This window comes from Canis lupus, chromosome 17 (genome assembly GCF_048164855.1).
Source record: "Canis lupus baileyi chromosome 17, mCanLup2.hap1, whole genome shotgun sequence".
NCBI classification, from domain to species: domain Eukaryota; kingdom Metazoa; phylum Chordata; class Mammalia; order Carnivora; family Canidae; genus Canis; species Canis lupus.
The window spans coordinates 22,003,097-22,022,795 of record NC_132854.1 but is presented as its reverse complement, the minus strand read 5'-3'; the positions used below and the strand labels follow the sequence as shown (position 1 = coordinate 22,022,795).

At 34.0% G+C, this 19,699-nt stretch overlaps 1 long non-coding RNA gene across 1 annotated transcript; it reads left to right on the top strand.

The window, feature by feature from the left end:
• The first annotated feature begins 4,215 nt into the window (after positions 1 to 4,215).
• LOC140607959 (uncharacterized) lies at positions 4,216 to 18,732 on the top strand. Its single transcript, XR_012009884.1, has 3 exons — positions 4,216 to 6,830; positions 14,745 to 14,886; positions 18,058 to 18,732. It is a non-coding gene; the product is annotated as an uncharacterized lncRNA (long non-coding RNA).
• Positions 18,733 to 19,699: the final 967 nt, after the last annotated feature.

Genomic DNA, 19,699 nt, shown 5'->3' with positions numbered 1-19,699 from the left:
ACAAATTTTATTTCAAATGTTTTAACACTCCAAAATATAAGATCCAAAACAAACTATTTAGAAGAGTGTAATCAGAGCGCATGGGTGACTTAGTCAATTAAGCATCCAACTCTTGGTTTCAACTCAGGTCATGATCTCAGGGTCATAAGCCTGCTTAAGATTCTCTTTCTGTCTCCCCTGGCGTATAATGGACTCTCAAAAATAAATAAATAAATAAATAAATAAATAAATAAATAAATAAATAAATAAACAAACAAACTAAAGAGAAGGGTGTAACCCATTAGTCAGACTAATTAGTCTATTGTAGCCAAGGGCTATTCCAGGATATTATCTGGTTGGTTGTCTGTGCCATCCCTATCGCTGCTTTTGACTACTTCTGATATAGCAGCTTTTTTTTTTTCCTTCAATTTTTTATTTAAATTACAGTTAGTTAACATACAGTGTAAATACGAGTTTCAGGTGTAGAGATTAGTGATTCATCACTTACATACAATACCCAGTGCTCATCACAAGTGCCCTCCTGAATACCCATCATCAATTTAACTAGTCCCCCTGCCCACCTCGCCTCCAGTAACCCTCATTTTTTTTCTCTATATTTAAGAGTCTGTTTTTATGGTTTGCCTATCTCCACAACCCCCACCCCACCCCTGCCATGTTATCTGTTTAGTTTCCTACATTCCACATATGAGGGAAATCATAAAATATTTGTCTTTCTCTGACTGACTTATTTCGCTTAGCATAATACTCTCTAGCTCCATCCACATCATTGCAAGTACCAGGATTTCATTCTTTTTAATGGCTATGTAATATTTCAGTGTGTGTGTGTGTGTGTGTGTGTGTGTGTCACTTCTTTAGCCATTAATGGACATTTAGGCTCTTTACATAATTTAGCTATTCTTAATAATGGTGCTACAAACATTGAGGTGCATGTATCCCTTTGAATTAGAATTTTTGTATCATTTCAGTAAATACCTGGTAGTGCAATTGCTGAGTCATAGGGCAGTTCTATTTTTAACCTACTGAGGAAGCTCCATAGTGTTTTCCAGAGTGTCTGCACCAGTTTGCATTCCCATCAACAATATAAGGGTTCTTCTTTCTCTGCATCCTCATCAACACTTGTTGTTCTTGTGTTGTTAATTTTAGCCATTCTGACAGATATGAGGTGATATCTCGTTGTTGTTTAGATTTGTATTTCATTTATGATGAGTGATGCTGAGCATATTTTCATGTACCTATTTGTCAATTCTATGTCTTTGAAAAAGTGACTATTCATGTCTTCTATTTTTTAACTAGAATATTCACTTTTTGAGTGTTGAGTTTCATGAGTTCTTTACCTGTTTTGGATACCTACCCTTTACTAGATATGTCATTTGCAAATACCTTCTCACATTTTGAAGGTTGCCTTTTAGTTTTGTAGATTTTGTCCTTCACTATGCAGAAGCTTTTTATCTTGAAGTCAAGTCCTTTTAATCCCCTTGCCTCAGGAGACACATCTAGTAAGAAGTTGTTATGGCCAATATGAAAGAGGTTATTGCCTATGTTATCCTCTAGGATTATAATGGCTTCCTGTCTCACATTTAGGTCTTTCATCCATTTTGAAATTATTTTTGTGTATGGTATAAAAGGATTGTCCAGTTTCATTTTCTGCATGTTGCTAATTTTCCAATACCATTTGTTGAATAGACTCTTTTTTCCACTGGATATTCTTTCCTGCTTTGTCGAAGAGAAGTTAATCATATAGTGTGGATCCATTTCTGGGTTTTCTTTATTTTGTAAGTAGGTTCCATACCCATTGTGAAGCCCAATGTGGGTCTTGATCTCATGAACCTGAGATCAAGACCTAAGCTGAGATCAAGAGCTGTATGCTTAATCAACTGAGCCACCCAGGCACCCCCATTTCTGAGTTTTCTATTCTATTCTACTGATTCATGTGTTTGTTTTTGTGCCAGTACCACACTGGCTTGATCACTACAGCTTTATAATATAACTTGAAGTCAGGAATTATGATGCCTCCAGTTTTTTTTTTTTTTTTTTCTCCCAAGTTTGCTTTGGTTATTTAGGGTCTTTTGTGATTCCATACAAATTTTATAATTGTTTGTTCTGGCTCTATGAAAAATGCTGGTGGTATTTTGATAAAGATTGCATTAAATGTATAGATTGCTGTGGATAGTATTGATATGTTAACAGTATTTTTTCTTCCAATCCATGAGCATGGGATGTCTTTCTGTTTTTTTGTTTGTTTGTTTGTTTGTTTGTTTTGTGTGTGTGTATGTGATCTTGAATTTCTTCATAAGTGTTCTCTAGTTTTCAGAGTACAGATCTTTTACCTCTTTGATTAGGTTTAGTCCTAAGAATCTTATAATTTTTGGTACAATTGTAAATGGGATGGTTTCCTTGATTTCTCTTTCTGCTGTTTCAATATCGGTGTACATAAATGCAACAAATTTCTGTGTGTGTGGATTTTGTATCCTATGACTTGACTGAATTCATGTATCATTTTTAGCAATTTTTTGTTCAAGTGTTTCAAGTTTTCTATATACTCTAGAAATAGTGAAATTTTTATTTCTTCCTTGACAATTTGGATGACTTTATTTCTTTTTGTTTTCTGAAGGATTGCTCATGCATTATGAACATTATTTGGTTCATGCAATGTGTCAGATAGTATATAGAAATTAGGAAAAAGAAATCAATAGCAATTTCAGACCTTAGAAGCTTGCATAGTAATACTAGGATGGACGTAAGCTAAAACCTTTTTTTTTTTTTTTTTTTTTTGGTTAATAACATGGGAACCTATCTACTAGATATAAAGGGAAAAGGAAGGAGAGAGAAGAAGACAAAAGGAATTTTGCGGAATAGTTGTCTTCTGATTTACATGCATCTTGAATAAATAGCAAATATATTAATAGTTTTGGACTTTTATAATAACTTACTACTATTTATGACTATATTCTAGCTTTCTTTCAGTCTCTCTGTCCCTGTTTCTATTTTTCTCTCTCTCTTCCTTTTTTTTTTTTTAATTTTAGAAACATCAGTGATATTCTATTAGCTCCTTTATTTCCAGGCCAAAAAGAATATATATATATATAATCATTTTAGTGTCTCTTTTTTTTTTGAAGATTTTATTTATTTATTCATGAGAGACACAGAAAGAGGCAGAGACAGAGGCAAAGGGAGAGGCAGGCTCCGTGCAAGGAGCCAGATGTGGGACTAGATCCCAGATCCTGGGATCACACCCTGACCCAAAGTCAGATGCTCCACCACCAAGCCACCCAGGCCTCCCACATTTTAGTGTCTTATTACTGAGTACTCCACCTAATGAATTAATTTCTTTTTAAAAATTTCCTTAAGTGTCTTTTTTAGTTTCTTCTTGTACTATATTGTTAAAAAATTCAAATTTTAAAATATTGTTGCAGAAATAGATGTCACAATCACAAAGTACAGTGAAAAAATAGAGTTTGTTATGAGCTGCCTGACCTCTACATGGTCCTGGAAGGTCTAAGCTAACTGTAATTGTCACACCCATATATCTGTGCTCACTTACTAATTTCCATACTCAGTTTTTCAACATAAATTCCATTTTGAATTTTCCCATATGATATTCTGAAATTTAAAAATGTAAACAATTCAAAGTTGTTTATTTTTTTATTTTTTTAAGATTTTATTTATTTATTCATGAGAGACAGAGAGAGAGAGAGGGAGGTAGAGACACAGGCAGAGGGGGAAGCAGGCTCCATGCAGGGAGCCAGATGTGGGACTCGATCCCTGGTCTCCAGGATCATGCCCTGAGAGGAAGGCGGCTCTAAACCACTCAGCCACCCAGGCTGCCCCAAAGTTATTTTTATATTATATGTTGATAGCATATCATCCATGTATAACACAGAACATTGAATGATGTTATGCGAAACTAACATACATTACATGTCAAGATACTTGAATTTAGTTTCACTTGCAGATGACAGAGTGGTAGAAGAGTATCTCAGCAATTTTAAGAATGCAATTTTCTTTAAAAATTAGGCAAATTTGGGGCAGCCCAGGTGGCTCAGTGGTTTAGCGCCGCCTTCAGCCCGGGCCTAATCCTGAAGACCCTGGATCGAGTCCCATGTCAGGCTCCCTGCATGGAGCCTGCTTCTCCCTCTGCCTGTGTCTCTGCCTGCCTCTCTCTCTCTCTGTCTTTCATGAATAAATAAATAAAATCTTTAAAAAAAATTAGGCAAATTTATTATAAACTGTTCTTATCATACAGGTAAGTGGTCTAACAAGTATTGGACATTTCTCATACACCATAAAACAAGCTAGGTGCTTTGAAAAATTATTTTACTTTATTCTTACAAAAACGTCTGGACATTTATCTACTATCTCTGTTTTGTAAAAAAGAATTGAGAGTTTGCGAAGCTAGCCAGAAAAACAAGGCCAGGGAGCAAACTAAAACTATTTGGCTGTTAATCTCATAATGATCCTACCATATCATATATCACCCACTTAAAATTCACTTTTCTAATTAATGTGGAACGACTAAACAAACTATGCATAAATGAGGAATATTTAGATTTAAATTTTTAGATTTAAGTAAATAGGCAATAATCCTGAAACTGTAGTAAATATCATGGGATCTTTCACTTTGGCCTGCAAAACTGTATTGTATCTTGCAGTATCTAGCAACACAATGCACACTCAATAAATATTGATGCAGAATCCTAATTCTAACTGGTAGATATTTTCACTGAATGCTAGTTTATTTTTTATGGTAGTGATATTTCTCATGCTTTATACTTTAATATTGACTGTGATGAAGTAATTAAGGCTCCCTCCAGTCCCACCAAAAATATCTACTTCCTAATTCCTGGAATTTGGAAACTGCGAATGAACTATTTTACCTGGTTGAAGGGTCATCAAGTTAAAATGTTTGAGGTGGACAGATTATCCTTGGTTATCAAGATGGACCCTAAATGTAAAAGGTTCTTATAAGCAGGAGGTAAGAAAAGTAAAAGGAGATGGGACACCTGGGTGGCTAAGTGGTTGAGCGTTAAGTGTTTGAGCTTCTCTCTTTGGCTCAGGTCTTGATCCCGGGGTCCTGGAATCCAGTCCCACATCAGGCTCCCCGTAGGAAACCCGCTTCTCCCTCTGCCTGTGTCTCTGCCTCTCTCTCTGTGTGTCTCTCATGAACAAATAAATACAATCTTAAAAAGAGAAAAAGAAAAGGAGGGATAAGAGAATGGAAAGAGAGATGGGTTGAAGTGGTACATCCACGCAACGCTGGCAGTCTCCAGAACCTGAAATAGGTAAGAATTTTACCCTAAAAACTGAAGTAGGAACTGGACCTATCAACAACTTGATTTTAACTCATAAAGACGCCTTCTGGACTTTTTTTTTTTTTTAAGATTTTATTTGTTTATTTGAGAGAGAGAAAGAAAACACACATGCACAAGTGGGAGAAGGGGCAGAGGGAGAGGGAGAAAAAGATCTCAAGCAGAGATTCTACACCAAGCAAGGAGCCTGTCTTGGGACTCAATCTCAGGACCCTGAGATCCTGACCTGAGCAGAAATCAAGAGTTGGACTCTCAATTGACTGAGCCACCCCGGCGCCCCAAGACTCCTTTTGGACTTCTGATACCTAGAACTGTAAGAGATTAAGTTCCTAAATTTGTGTTGGTTTGTTACAGCAGCTATAGGAAATAAATACATATAGAAATATTATTTAACTTCTATTTTCTGATATTATATATTAATCTTTTTTTAAAAGATTTTATTTATTTATTCATAGAGACAGAGAGAGAGAGAAGCGCAGAGACACAGGCTCCATGCAGGGAGCCCGACGTGGGACTCGATCCAGTATCCCCAGGATCACGCCCTGGGCTGCAGGCGGCGCTAAACCACTGCGCCGGGGCTGCCCTATATTAGATAGCCTTAAGTTAATTCAAGGTCCAATTATTTTATTATCATTTAAAGGAGATGGGTTTGAGAACTAAAGCAAGCTGTAAAAAATAAGGAGGAGCATTTATATTTAACTGGTACTATTGTCCAACACCAATATGCTGCTGCAAGTACCAAAATTTGGAGGTAACTTAATGGAACTATTTGTTAGAACAGTTACCCAGTGCATTGAAGAATTAGTCGAGATTTTATTTTTTTAAGATTTTATTTATTTATTCATGAGAGATACAGAGAGAAAGAGGCAGAGACATGGGCAGAAGGAGAAGCAGGTTCCATGTAGGAAGCCCAATGCGGGACTCTATCTGGGGACCCCAAGGTCATGCCCTGAGACAAGGGCAGGTGCTCAACTGCTGAGCCACCCAGGCATCCAGAATTAGTTGAGATCTTAAAATAAAACTTGTACTTACTAGAAGAGATCCAAAAAGGATCCTAGAAACTACAGACCATATATGTAAATTTTGGCTGGGATAACTTCAAGAATATATAAAATAATTTAATAGAAACAATATTTGGTAGAAGTTCAACATAACTTCATAAAAATAAATTTGTTTTAATAAAATAGAGTCACTTTAAAAGGTTAACATGTATACATTTGAATTCCGGGGTGATAATATAATTTCAATTCAAAATCCTGTTTTTGCAATGTTTCTAAAACCTAGCTCACTAGTAGAGAGTGACTCTATAAGTGAGAAAATGGCATTTCCTTTAATGTATTTTCTTTCCAAAATAGAAATCTCACAGTAAGGAATCAAATAGAGGTTTTTGGAAGATATGGAGTAGTCTACTTTTTGTGGAGTTGGTGAGAACACTATTTGAAAGACTACTAGAGCATCTATAATAAGAGATACAAAGGATCTTCACATTGGAAGACAAATACTCTGTGGTGAAACACCAAATCAGTAAGTGAAAATGAAGAAAAAAATAAAAAGCAGAGTAAAATTCTACCAGGCAATACCTGAAGTGTCAGGAACAACATAAATTTAAAAAAAATATTTTTTTTATTTTATTTATTCATGATAGGCACACAGTGAGAGAGAGAGAGAGAGAGGCAGAGACACAGGCTCCATGCACCGGGAGTCCGACGTGGGACTCGATCCCGGGTTTCCGGGATCACGCCCTGGGCCAAAGGCAGGCGCTAAACTGCTGCGCCACCCAGGGATCCCCAGGAGCAACTTAAATATAAGTAAACTCTTTTTACTGTAACTGAATTATTAATTAAACTGATTTGAGAAACATATAAGGAAAACAGTGTCTCAGATATATAAAACCCATTTATAAGTGGAAAGAAATTTTTAAAAAAATTAGAGAAGTTAAATGTCCAAAACAAACAGAATCAACAGAATCAAACCAGTCAAATCTGAAGATAGTGCCTTATCATCATGCATACGTACACAAAATAAGTCAGAAAAAAAAGGGTCCGTGTTTATTAGGAAGAATAGATGTATTTCAATTTACAATCTATACCCCATTACCTTCTTATTTAATTTACTGTGGTTTGTCGTTACATTTCTGCCTTATTGGTAAGTGATTTTGAGATATATATGTCCTTTACATGTCAAATTCATATCATTATATAGTGAGAGTTGCTTCTTGAAAAGATTACATGACAAAATACCTCATCAATCCTCTTTAAAAATTAGGCATTAACTCAAACTTGAAAGGGTTAAAAAAAGAAGGAAGAAAATTAGAAAAGTTTGTGCCAGAGGAGCTTCTTGACAAGCCTCTCAATCATCTTCAATTTCTCTGTGGAATCATATTAAAAATAAGATCTCCAAAAATCAAGAAGGGTGATTTGTATTAGGTAAAAGTTTTGTTAATAAGGTTGTCATCTATTTAATACCTTCAAACAATTGTCAGAAATTGGTGCAAATTATTCTGGGGTATGAAGGCGCAATTTAGGAATTTAACATCATCCTTAGTGCACCATAAAATCCTAGCAGTAGTGCCTTCTTTAATTTTTAAAGTATATTTGTAACATATAATGAAAAGGTATATTTTTAATTACTCTGCGTGGTTTAGAGAATAGCAACTAAACAGAGATTCTAATCTCAAAATCTCTAGTGAGGATCTTAAGAGTCTATCAATACATCAACACAACTTATAATAATAATAATTATTGTTTCAATATCTATATTTCTTGTCTTTATTAAATAGTATTGTGTTTTTATGAAAGTGCAAGCAAATAAATTTGAAAACATTTAAACTACTTTTGAACATAAGTACTAATTTAGTTAATAATTATTGAGTGTTTGCCAAGTGCCAAACACCATTCTAAGCATTTAAATTCACTATACAGATGTAACTACTAAATAAGAATACAACCCAATAACAAAAAGAGCTATTATTATCCTCATTTACCATTAAACAACTTGGAGACAGTAAATCATTCAAATTCACAAAGAAATTAATTGGCAAAGCCAATGCTGAAACCCACATCTGCCTGTCCCAAATGTTCTGTTTTTAAATACTTCATTATATTGATGTCAAATTTTATCTTACATTTTTATCATCTTGCCTAAATGACTGTTTACTTTAAATTGCTACCTTTCTGAAACATAAAATTCCATTTTATATAGATGAAAGCAATAGAATTGATGAATTGCCAATGAAGATTATGCCAAAAAATATTTTCTCCCCCAAGAGGGTATAAATTTATACTTCTCTTCCCTGTGTCATCAGAGTTTTCTTTGTGATCAAGGGCATAAAGTAGAAGTAGTCTGTCTCATGCTATATTGAAGTTGTACTTCTATGTATGGCCATCAAACAATGGAAATTTAACTACAATGGAGATGAAACCCAAGATTTTAATTATTTAACATTATGCGTTAGTCTATAGGGACATTTTTTAGTACAGATATTCACTATAAATGAAGAGATAAAAAGTTCTTTCCAAGATAGTCTAATCTGATTGTACTTGAATTAATCATAAAATGCATGCATTTTAAGATACTCAAAAAGTTATCTGATTACTTATTATAACAAGGACAAGGTGCATGAGGTATACACAGAGCACCATCATTCATGTGTCCTCATCTTCTATATGGTACCACTATATTCCTTGATAATATTTTTGAAATGCCAGAAAGAAAACTACTGAGAAGTTGCATATTTTCTATTCAGATAGCTTTATGGTGGAAAGTTTCATACAGTTCAAAGCTCTTAAAATCTGAACTTCTTCAAATAAGCATATTTTATTCAAGACTATAAGGTTGGCTGAAAACATAAAAAAGTCAGATATTTTTAGTGATTTAAATATTCATGATTTAAAATTAAATGTTCAGCTTAATTGCTTTTTACTCCATAGGGATTTTAGTAATCTGTACATTGCTTAGTACATTTCTGCATCACATAAGACAGTCATAAAAACAAGAACATGAATACATCTTGGTCTTATATACCCAAATAATTCCCAATCTTGCTAGAAAGTATTTGTGTCTCTAAACAGGCAATGAATTGTCAAAAAAAAAAAAAAAATGAAGTTTCCCTGAATCTGTTAGAGAACCATAATACCGAAGGTTTCCAAACGTTTACATTTTATCTTGAATGTTTGATTTGAACCACATTCTGAAAGAAAGAAGTTTCATAATTTACTACCTGCTGTTAGGTAATTGTGGTTTTCTTTTTTTTTTTTTTTAAACTTCAAGAGATTTTCTTTGTTTTAAATATCATTGTCTACTTCGTGTGGCTTTCCTCTTAGCCAGTTTTTAAGCTACGGGAATTTACATGAAGTATTTATATATTCTGTCATTACTCGTCTGTCTCTTCCCACACCTGTCACTTGTCTGATTAGGTGAACAGATGACTTTGTCTTCTTCATTACCTTCTAGAACACCGTCAAACTCTCCTAGAATAACCGAGTGGGCTTGCATCAGGCTGAACCGTGTACTGTTCTGCACTTAGCTGCTCTCCGGGAGTTTTATCTTTTACCACCCATTTTCATTTTCTGGTTCTCTGTATAGTGTCTATTCTTTCTATGAAGACATTACTAACTCTCTGCAAGTGTCTCTGGTCTTAATAATTTAAAACCCTTATTCTTTTCTTCTAAAATTGAAATGTTGAAACAGAAAAAAGTAAGACTCTCTTGGAAAACAATATCCTATCTTTAATTCACATGAGAAAAGGAAAGAGAAAGAGAGAATGCAGGGCAGAGAAATTTTTTCTAGGGTTTGAAACAAGAACAAAGGAACAAAGACCTCATTTATATCTATATCCATGTATTACGGATCCTTGTTACATATATATATATATATATATATATATATATATATATAATATACAGCTTCTTAAAAATAATGCAAGTTAAAACATCAAAACATAAGCAATACACTATCTGCTCTAATTAGAAGCAAATTTATATCTACTCATACTCTTTTGTTTTTCAGATATATCTTCCCACTCATCTCTTCTAATGATTGTTTTTCATTTTACAATGTGATAGTTTCTGTCTTCCTGGTATATTTTATTTTACCATAAACTGAGTTTCATTTAAAAACTACTTTTCCAAACCTTAACAATGTAGTTAAATAACATTTCAAACAGAGTCACAAGAGCAGACCAACCAGAATTTAGAATTTATCATAAATCTCTGGCACAATTTCATATCTAACTTTGCTGCTATCATTACAAGTAATAACTTGTAAATCACAGTAAAAAAAGTTTAACAAGTAATATTCTTCAAATAGATTTCTAGATCAAATACAAATATATAAAATTTTAATATGTACTTAGCAATATGTAATATGTATACATTGAGATAAGTACATATACATATATATGTACTTAGAAATACATATATTTGTTATACAACAAAATTATTTCAAAACTAGAAATCTTTTTTTTTTTAATTTTTATTTATTTATGATAGTCACAGAGAGAGAGAGGCAGAGACACAGGCAGAGGAAGAAGCAGGCTCCATGCACCGAGAGCCCAATGTGGGACTCGATCCCGGGTCTCCAGGATCACGCACTGGGCCAAAGGCAGGCGCCAAACCGCTGAGCCACCAGGGATCCCGAAAACTAGAAATCTTTTTAATGATTTTATCATTTTATTGAATTAAGTGATCAAAACTATAAATCTGTATTTAAATATTTTATTAATTTTATATGTAATATGAGATTATGAAAAATAATTTATGTAACTAAAATTTATAATCTTATGAATATTCTCCATAGAAATAGATTATAGAAATAATCATTCCATTATAGAGATAATTATACCATAATTAATATTTGACAAACTTTATTGAATTCCTGTATGAGAGAAATCAGTATTTGACCAGATTTAGAAATACATGTGCTTTAAAATTTATGTCATATTCAGGGCACCTGGAGGGCTCAATTAGGCTAAACCTTTAACTCTGGATTTTGGCTCAGGTCATGACCTAAGGATTCTGTCTCCCTCTCCCTGTGCCCTCTCCACCTCCCCCAATCTCAGCTTGCACAAGCACTCTCTCTCAAAAAAAAATTAAAATTTATATCATATTCATATGTGTACCAAGAGCTTTCCTAGAGCAGTTAACTAAACTATCATTATTAGTCATGCTTTGCAGTTAAACAAACATGACTTTCACCTTGAAGGCTTGCAATCAACTGGAGAAATACTTTTATATTAATTCTTTCATAGCCCTGACTCTCTTCCCTGAGCTTCCATGACATACATCACCAGATTATGCATGAACTAAATGTTTTTTGGCATAAGGTCAATTGCCAAGGGATTTGGCAATGATTATATTTTTTCCTTCCAAAGAAAGAAGAAATAGAATACAAATAAGAAGGGAAAGAAGATGGAATGCTGATAAGTTTCAGTAGTATGAGAACACATGATTGATACGGCCATCGGTATAGTAACAGATGGCTAAAGTGCATATTAGAAATCTATGGGAATCAGCAATACATGATGCTGAGCACGCTTAAGCTAACGATGTTTGGCATTGGGGTCAATTGCTTCTATGGATTCCTTAGTTTAATATGTTGCTATTTCATCCTCAGAGTTATGGATGTTTATGTCAGAAGCCCAACTGATGTGGGAGAGACCAGAACTATCAGGTGCTGGAGTGGCCAATTAATGCAACAATGTAGAACAGTTAAGACTTTTAATTCTACAGGGGTATAAACAGCAACCTAAACCCAGAGGTAGCCCCAACTCCCCATGTTCCGTTTTTCAACACAGAATGGCATCTAGGTTGACGGTCACGTGGATCAGCATGAACGGAGGGATCATCCCACTGTTGAGGTAGTCCTGAACAGAAGGCTTCAGCAGTTTTATGGATTTTGGAGTGGGGGAAGTGGTGTGGTCAAGGGAAGAGCTAGGAGTAGAAGAGTACTGAGGCAGAGTGAAGGAGAGTGTCTTCAAGAATTTCCCCTTTCTTCCACAAGGAGGCAACAACAGAGGTTCCTGAAGAGGACCTCTCCCCAAGGCCTTAGATAAAGAAACCTAGAAATGAAGGCCCAGGGGCTGGGAAGGCAAAGCCACCCTGAGCCCAAGTCCTTGGTTACAGGACCCCTCAGCAACTGCAGGGCATCCTACTCTAGTCTGGTGTGGGCAGGGTAGCTTTCTTCCTTATAAGTACCAGTAGCTGGCCCTGAGGACCTGAGGAATCAACACAGTTTTTTTTTTTTTTAATTATTATTATTATTCATGAAAGACGCAGAGAGAGAGAGAGACAGAGACAGAGACAGAGACACAGGCAGAGGGAGAAGCAGGCTCCATGCAGGGAGCTCGACATGGGACTTGATCCCGGGACTCCAGAACTACGCCCTGGGGCGGAAGGCAGGCGCTAAACCGCTGAGCTACCCAGGGATCCCCACAACACAGGTTTTATCCAGTAGCCTGACTCCTCAGTTTGCATTATGATACCCACTTCAGTGGTTATGAAAATCATGTGCGGAGTGATTGTTAGTGCTATAGAAGGCTGTGGTTGACAACCTGCTCCAGAGGCTTCTACAAATAACACTTAAGAAGAATGGGCAGGGGGCACTTGGGTGGCTCAGTCGTTTAGCATCTGCCTTTGGCTCAGGTCGTGATCCCATATCCTGGGATCAAATCCCGCCTCAGGCTCCGCACAGAGAGCCTGCTTCTCCCTCTGTCTCTCTCTCTCTCTCTCATGAATAAATAAAATAAAATATTTTTTTAAAGAAGTATGGGTCAGGATTCAATCCTTACAGATAAAAGAGGGCAACTGAATAGAAAGATAAAGGTATCAACCAACTGGCATATTTTTATGTTCCTGGATGCATGGGCCTGTCTTTAAATATACTTGAAAATCTAGGACCATCAGGAATTACTACATATTGCCTATCATTCTTGAAAAAAAAAGATGAGAGAAGGAGGAGGGAAGGGAAACACATCAAGGGGAGTGAAAACAGAAGGTAATATTAAAATAGGAAGGTAATATTAAGATTGTGTAATAAATTACTATATATTAAGAGAGGACAAAAACAAAAAGCCAGGATACACTGCTATATTAGGTCATAATTTAAGGATTGATAATAGTGTGAAGAGTCTATTATACTAATAAAAATAAATTTCAAGCAAGTGTCCCCGAATGCATGGAAAGGAGTATAGAATTGTTTTTCTTCTCCCTTTTATAGTAACTTTGTGAGATCCATGGGAAATTCATTAAATAACAAGTTCAATTGTTTATCTCTCCTGCTCAGGCTCTTGGTCATCATATAGTTGAGTGGTAGTTGGAGGATCATTCATCCAGACATAAGAATCCCACAGAATGAGAACAATTGTAAATGCTTATTATATATATGTTTATAAATATGTATCCTGGTTCCTGTAGCCCCACTCATGGGATGACTTAAAAAAAAAAGAAACAGGGGAGCTTCTGGTGGCTGCTGGAGGGATGTGGATTCTAGGAAAAAGGAGCCAACAAGGCTTCCAGGACATCCTTTGAGTTCATCCAATGCAAATTTGGATAAAATGATAAATTCTATTTTGAGGGGGTGGGGGTTTATGGAAATCATGTATAACAGTGAGTGGAATTGAATCCTGCTTTGGAGGACATTGCCCACCTGCATCCCACTGTTGCCTAACTGAATGACTCAAGATTGGAAAGTGGCTTGCCATCCCCCAGGGGAATCTCTACCAACAGGTGTTATTAAGTTACAGAAGAAAACACAATTAGAAATGAAATGAGCCTGAGGGATTGTTTTCAAATGTTTCCACAGAATACAGGGTAAAATATGAATTAATTTATATCATGTTTATATTAATCAGAACAATACATTTAGCCTCATCTTGACTCTAACATAAATACTTAAAAATATTTAAAATAATCTTTTATGAGATCATTTAAATGGTTTTAAAAGATTACTGTATATCATATTTAGTTTGACAGGTGTTTCATGCCATGAAAGTGTATCTCTATGTAATGGTCTGAAAGGTGACTATTCCATCATTTTTACTTTTTGTCAGATCAGCATTATGAATAACTTCAAGAGATGAATGCTGAGATTTCATAAACTTATATACTTAGACACCCTTAAGTACTCTTTCCAAGAGTCTCAATCCTGTTCACCATCTCCATGGAAATGAGTATCTGCTTGCATGCAGACATTCCCTAGGTTTAGTTCAAAACAGAGCGTGTAATATAGTTTTGTATTTTCTCCTTCTGTGTTGCTTTCTTTTTGTATTCTATATGAAGCAAAGCTCGAGTACATCAGCTGTGATGTAAAAATGTGAAACAGGTTATATATACTAGTCAGTGGCTTGAATGTTTTTGAAAAAATTACTTGTACAATATATAGAGAGCTTTCTAAAGTGTAAGATATATAAAATATGGAAAATTATCTGCAATTATATTACAGAAATTAGCAGTTTGTGGACTCAAAAAATCCAGGAGTAGTTCTAAATCTGAGTAAAACAGATGCAGCAGCTATACCAGAATAAATTTCAAATTGGTGAATGACCTAAGTTTTAAACGTAAAATCACTAAAATAACAGAGAGAAGTAAGTATTGCTTTAATTTTTCTAAGCATAACTCGTAAAGCAAATAGCATGAAGATAAGCTATACACAAATAAAATATATTTCTATGTATCTGAGAAGTGGTAAACTAAATTTAAAACTGGCTCATAAGGGGCAGCCTGGGTGGCTCAGCGGTTTAGCGCCGCCTTCGGCCCAGGGTGTGATCCTGGAGACCCAGGATCGAGTCCCACGTCAGGCTCCTTGTATGGAGCCTGCTTTCTCCCTCTGCCTCTCTCTCTCTCTGTCTCTTTGTCTCTCTCTCTGTCTCTATGAATAAAAAAAAAAAAGAGCGGCTCATAAAACATTTGATTGAAGGGGCACCCAAGTGTCTCAACTGGTTGAGCATCTGACTTGGTTTTGGCTCAGTCATGATCTCATGGTCATGGGATCAAGCCCTGCTTGAGACTCCCTCCATCTGCCCTTTTCCCTGCCTCTGTGTGTGCTCTCTCTCTCTCATAAATAAAGTCAAAACCCCGCTTGATTACAACATATATTAAAGATAAAATATGTGTTTCCTTGATGCAAAGAATTTCTTCAAATCAGTGAAAAGTGAGCCTACCAGTAAAAAACACATAAATTATATGAATAAGCTATTCCTAAAAAATAGCTGAAACAATTTTAAACTTAATTCTTTAAAAAAAGTAAAATAAACAATATAGACATTATTTCTTCTTTCTATTACAGTACCAGATATTAAATGCTGGGTGCAGTTCAGTAAAGGACTATGTTCATGTACAGGCATTGAAACATGAATACCAATATGAACAAAGTAGTCTGCAGTCATATACGTATAACTTTAAGAACATATGTGAAAATATAAAGTGTTGAGAAAAGCTTAATTTTAAAGAGCTTCTAATCTTTAAGTTAATTACTATAGCAAAGAAATACAAGTATCTTGAACAAATTTGAAGTAATTTGTTAAATAATGGTATTTCAGAATAATGAGACTTTAAAAGTGATGTAGCAGGTTAATTCTCTTTACATGGGGTACATTAAGTTATTTTACATGTATTTTGAGTGATAAACATTACAAGACATTATGACACATTTTAATCAATAAATATGATTCACACCAAATGTTATTAGTATTTTTATGCATAGTAAATTTATACTATTTTGATTTTTCAATTTGTTTTAGTTTGTCTACATGTTTTCCTTTTAAAACAAAATGTATTTAATTTCAAACAACAGCAAAAGTAATTAGTGTATTTTTATAAATATTTTCAAATGTGTTAAATAAAAAGTAATTGAACTGCTGTTTTAAAATCAAATAGTATCAGAGAGCTAATTGTTCAAAGTATGTGACAGAAGAAACATTACACTTATATTTTACTTTTTACTGTAGTCATTTGATAATCATTAAATATGATGGGAAATGGATAACACATAAAAACTCAATGCACTAATTACAATCAGCATATGTATGCAACTATTACAAAGAACACACATGCTATTACTCTTAAATTGGAAAATGTTGAAGATGAGTCTACCATAAGCATTGATCTTGTAGCTAGGACAATTTTCCTCACATAAATAATTATGGATATTGGCTGTTCTTGAAAGCTAGTTATCAAAGTGACACAGGCTTTGAGGATACAAGCGAGAGGGAAAAATAAAATGCCTGTTAAGAAAATTATAATCACATATAATTAAAGAAGATAGATTATTGAGTTTACTGAAATACATAAAATGGAATAGTGTGATTTCAATACATTTTATTGAAATTCAACTATTCTCCATTAGTGCAAGATAAACATTGAGACATTGTAACAACATCAGTTTTTAGGTCACTTACTATTTCTTGAATTTTGATTAGGAAATTGTGTGCAACTGTCTTTTAAAAGAATCAAAAAAGTAGAATAATTTAAATGTTCATTTAAGAAAAACACCACCTTGCATACTAAAACCTTAAATTATGTCTTTATGTACAGTACTTCTGGTCTACTTGTCATGATTAGAAATATTTCAAATAAAATATTTACTCATTCATTTACTCACTTATAACAAATCTTTGTGCTTTAGAAAATATAAAAATTTCTTCTCTGGCTATATACCCTGATGCAAATGCATCATTCTCTATCTGATTGCTGAGTGCACACAAATCTAAGCTGGCCAGGAGAATTCCCATTTTACACCTGTTGAAATATTCTGGACCTTATAATTTATCAGTCACATATTTTCTTTTTTTTAATTGTATCAGTATCAATGGTGCATTGAAATAAGCCATGCTGGTTTGATAGAATTCCACCTTGTAAAACTAGTTTCTTCCATGGTCTTTTCCAGTAGTCCTACTTTAAAACTTAGTTACATCCGTAAAATTACTTGAGGCATCAATTCTCTTCCTACATGACCCATTTTTAACATGTGGCCAATACTTGTCTTTGACATATGTCCTGTTGGGTCGCTCACTGGTCAAAGTGTGGACATGTGGAAAGAAAAATACATTTTTGGTAATAGTTTTATTTATTAAATGTATTATTAGTAATCAATATAAAATGAAGCCATTTTAGACATAAATGTTTTATAATATTTTCTTTTTAAAACCTGTTAGATTTTTTAAACTTCCTGGTTGATAATAAATCACACAGATAACACAGCTCTTACCATCATCATAAAAACATTGACTTCTTATTATAAACTAAACTTCTTAAAGTTTGGTGTTAATAAAAATTTCTCATAAATTGGTAACTACTCCTCAAAAATTAAATATCAAAATTTCCTTAACTGTATTATCAAGCTATGTAAAGTTATTGGCATAATGTGATATGTAATTAAAACTAAAAAAAATATTTATGCAAATATTTCTAATCTTTAAACATTTAAAACAAAACTTGTTTTATCATAACTTTTTATATTACTGAGCAAATACACTAAATATTTTGTGTTGTATTTTCTTTTGTGTGATGTTTGAAAATGTACTAAGCTTGCTATCTATTTAAATGTAAAGACACTTATGTACAGGAATTGAGTTAAGAGATCTGATTCTTTCAATTGAGTTGTTATATAAAAATGTATTTACTAAACTTGTTTTCCTTAATTTATCCTTTCATCATTTGTTGCAAATGAGCAGTGAGGTGATTAAAAGATTGGTAGCAAAGACAAGAAAGAAGACAGGTTCTGATTATAACAAAAGAATCTTTTTTTACATTTTCAGGGGGACTTTGCTATAAATATCAAATTCCTTCTAGAAGTAAATGATAGAGCAATGTAGAAAAGCAACTTGGATGAGTTCTTATGACCTCTAACTAGCTGTAGACAGCTAATTCAAACTGGAAAGAATTAAAGAGAAGCAAGATATAACCTTCAAATCTTGAAACTAGAAAACCGATGCCTGGGAAAATCTGGAATTGATGATAATCCGATACGTGGGATGCATACCTAATATATTTGTCAGAGATTAATCTAGGATATTTAGAAAAAAGTGCAAAAGCCTGACTGTGAGTGCGGAAGTAACAAGAGATGGAAAACGATAGCATCATTTTGCAAGAATTTAAACTTCTGGAATGACTTCAAGGAAAGCAAAATTAGCACAGTTTTACAGCAATCAGGCATAGTTTAGCAAAAGAAAATTTTCCCATGGCAAGATCTGCATCTGAGTAAAATGAATATTAGTAAGATATTACATTTCCTATTATTTTTGTTACTAAGTTGCTATTGTCATCTTCCTCCTTTTGGAAAAGCATTGAAAGTAGAACATCTGCTTTTGATTAAATTGGTGTACCAGTATTTCTGTACAAATCCCAATCATAATTAAAGGTTGCTATTCCTATCTTCTCAAAAGATGTTTTGAAAATTACATCTCACTTAGAAAAATTACTTTCCTTTTTATCTAATAGTTATACTTCTTTCTGTTTCTCAAAAATAAAATAAAATAAAATAAAATGACCCATTCTGCAAAGGTTAAAGCCATTGTTCTGAATACTCTTTAGCACATGACAGATTTTTTTTTTTTTTTGTGATAGTTGTCTTGGTAAATTTAGCTAATAAATGAGTCTTCTAGACAACTTGTATATGCTTTCCTTATATGCTTTCCTTCGTGAAATTTATCAAACTGCAACCTAATTCAAGAGCTCAGTTCTTTGATTTGTGTTTAATAGTACAAGGCAGGACTCTGTTTAATTTAAAAGAAAATGAGATTAAAAATTAAAAAGCTTTTTGCATTTTTAGATGTTTCAAATGTAAGTATGGATACAACTAAATGCCTTTCTACTTTTTTCTCAAACTTGTGCATTTTCTATGACCTCGTCCCCCTCTTCTGTACCTGTACTTAACAATGCTGAGAAATATTCTAAAAGAATCTGATTACTTGTCACACATCTGAAACAAATGGCTTGATCTCCCCACCTCTGATTCTCACTGTCATCTGAAACTCAAAGTGTACGAGATGAAATACAAGTTCAAACCTTTTCTTCCTACATTCCCCATTTCAGAAATCAACTCCTCTACTGTCTAGTCATTAAACAAGAACCTCATGAGTCACTCTTAATAAATCAAATCCTCATTGTCTCTAGGCCTTCTTTAGTTAAGAAGCTCATCAATTCTTGGCTAGTCTATTTCAATAATCAGCTAACTATTCTCAAGATAATATATCTAGAAAACAAACTTAATTATCTCTTTACTCAGATTAAAGATCTTCAGTGGAAAATTATATTAATTTTTCTCCTTATATATACTAGACAATTTCCATTAATGCTTCATACTTAGCTCAAATAGTACCATTCAATTAAATGATTCCTGAGTCATCCTTAAAAACCAATCACTACCTCATCAGGGAATGTGCATACATTACTGTCATT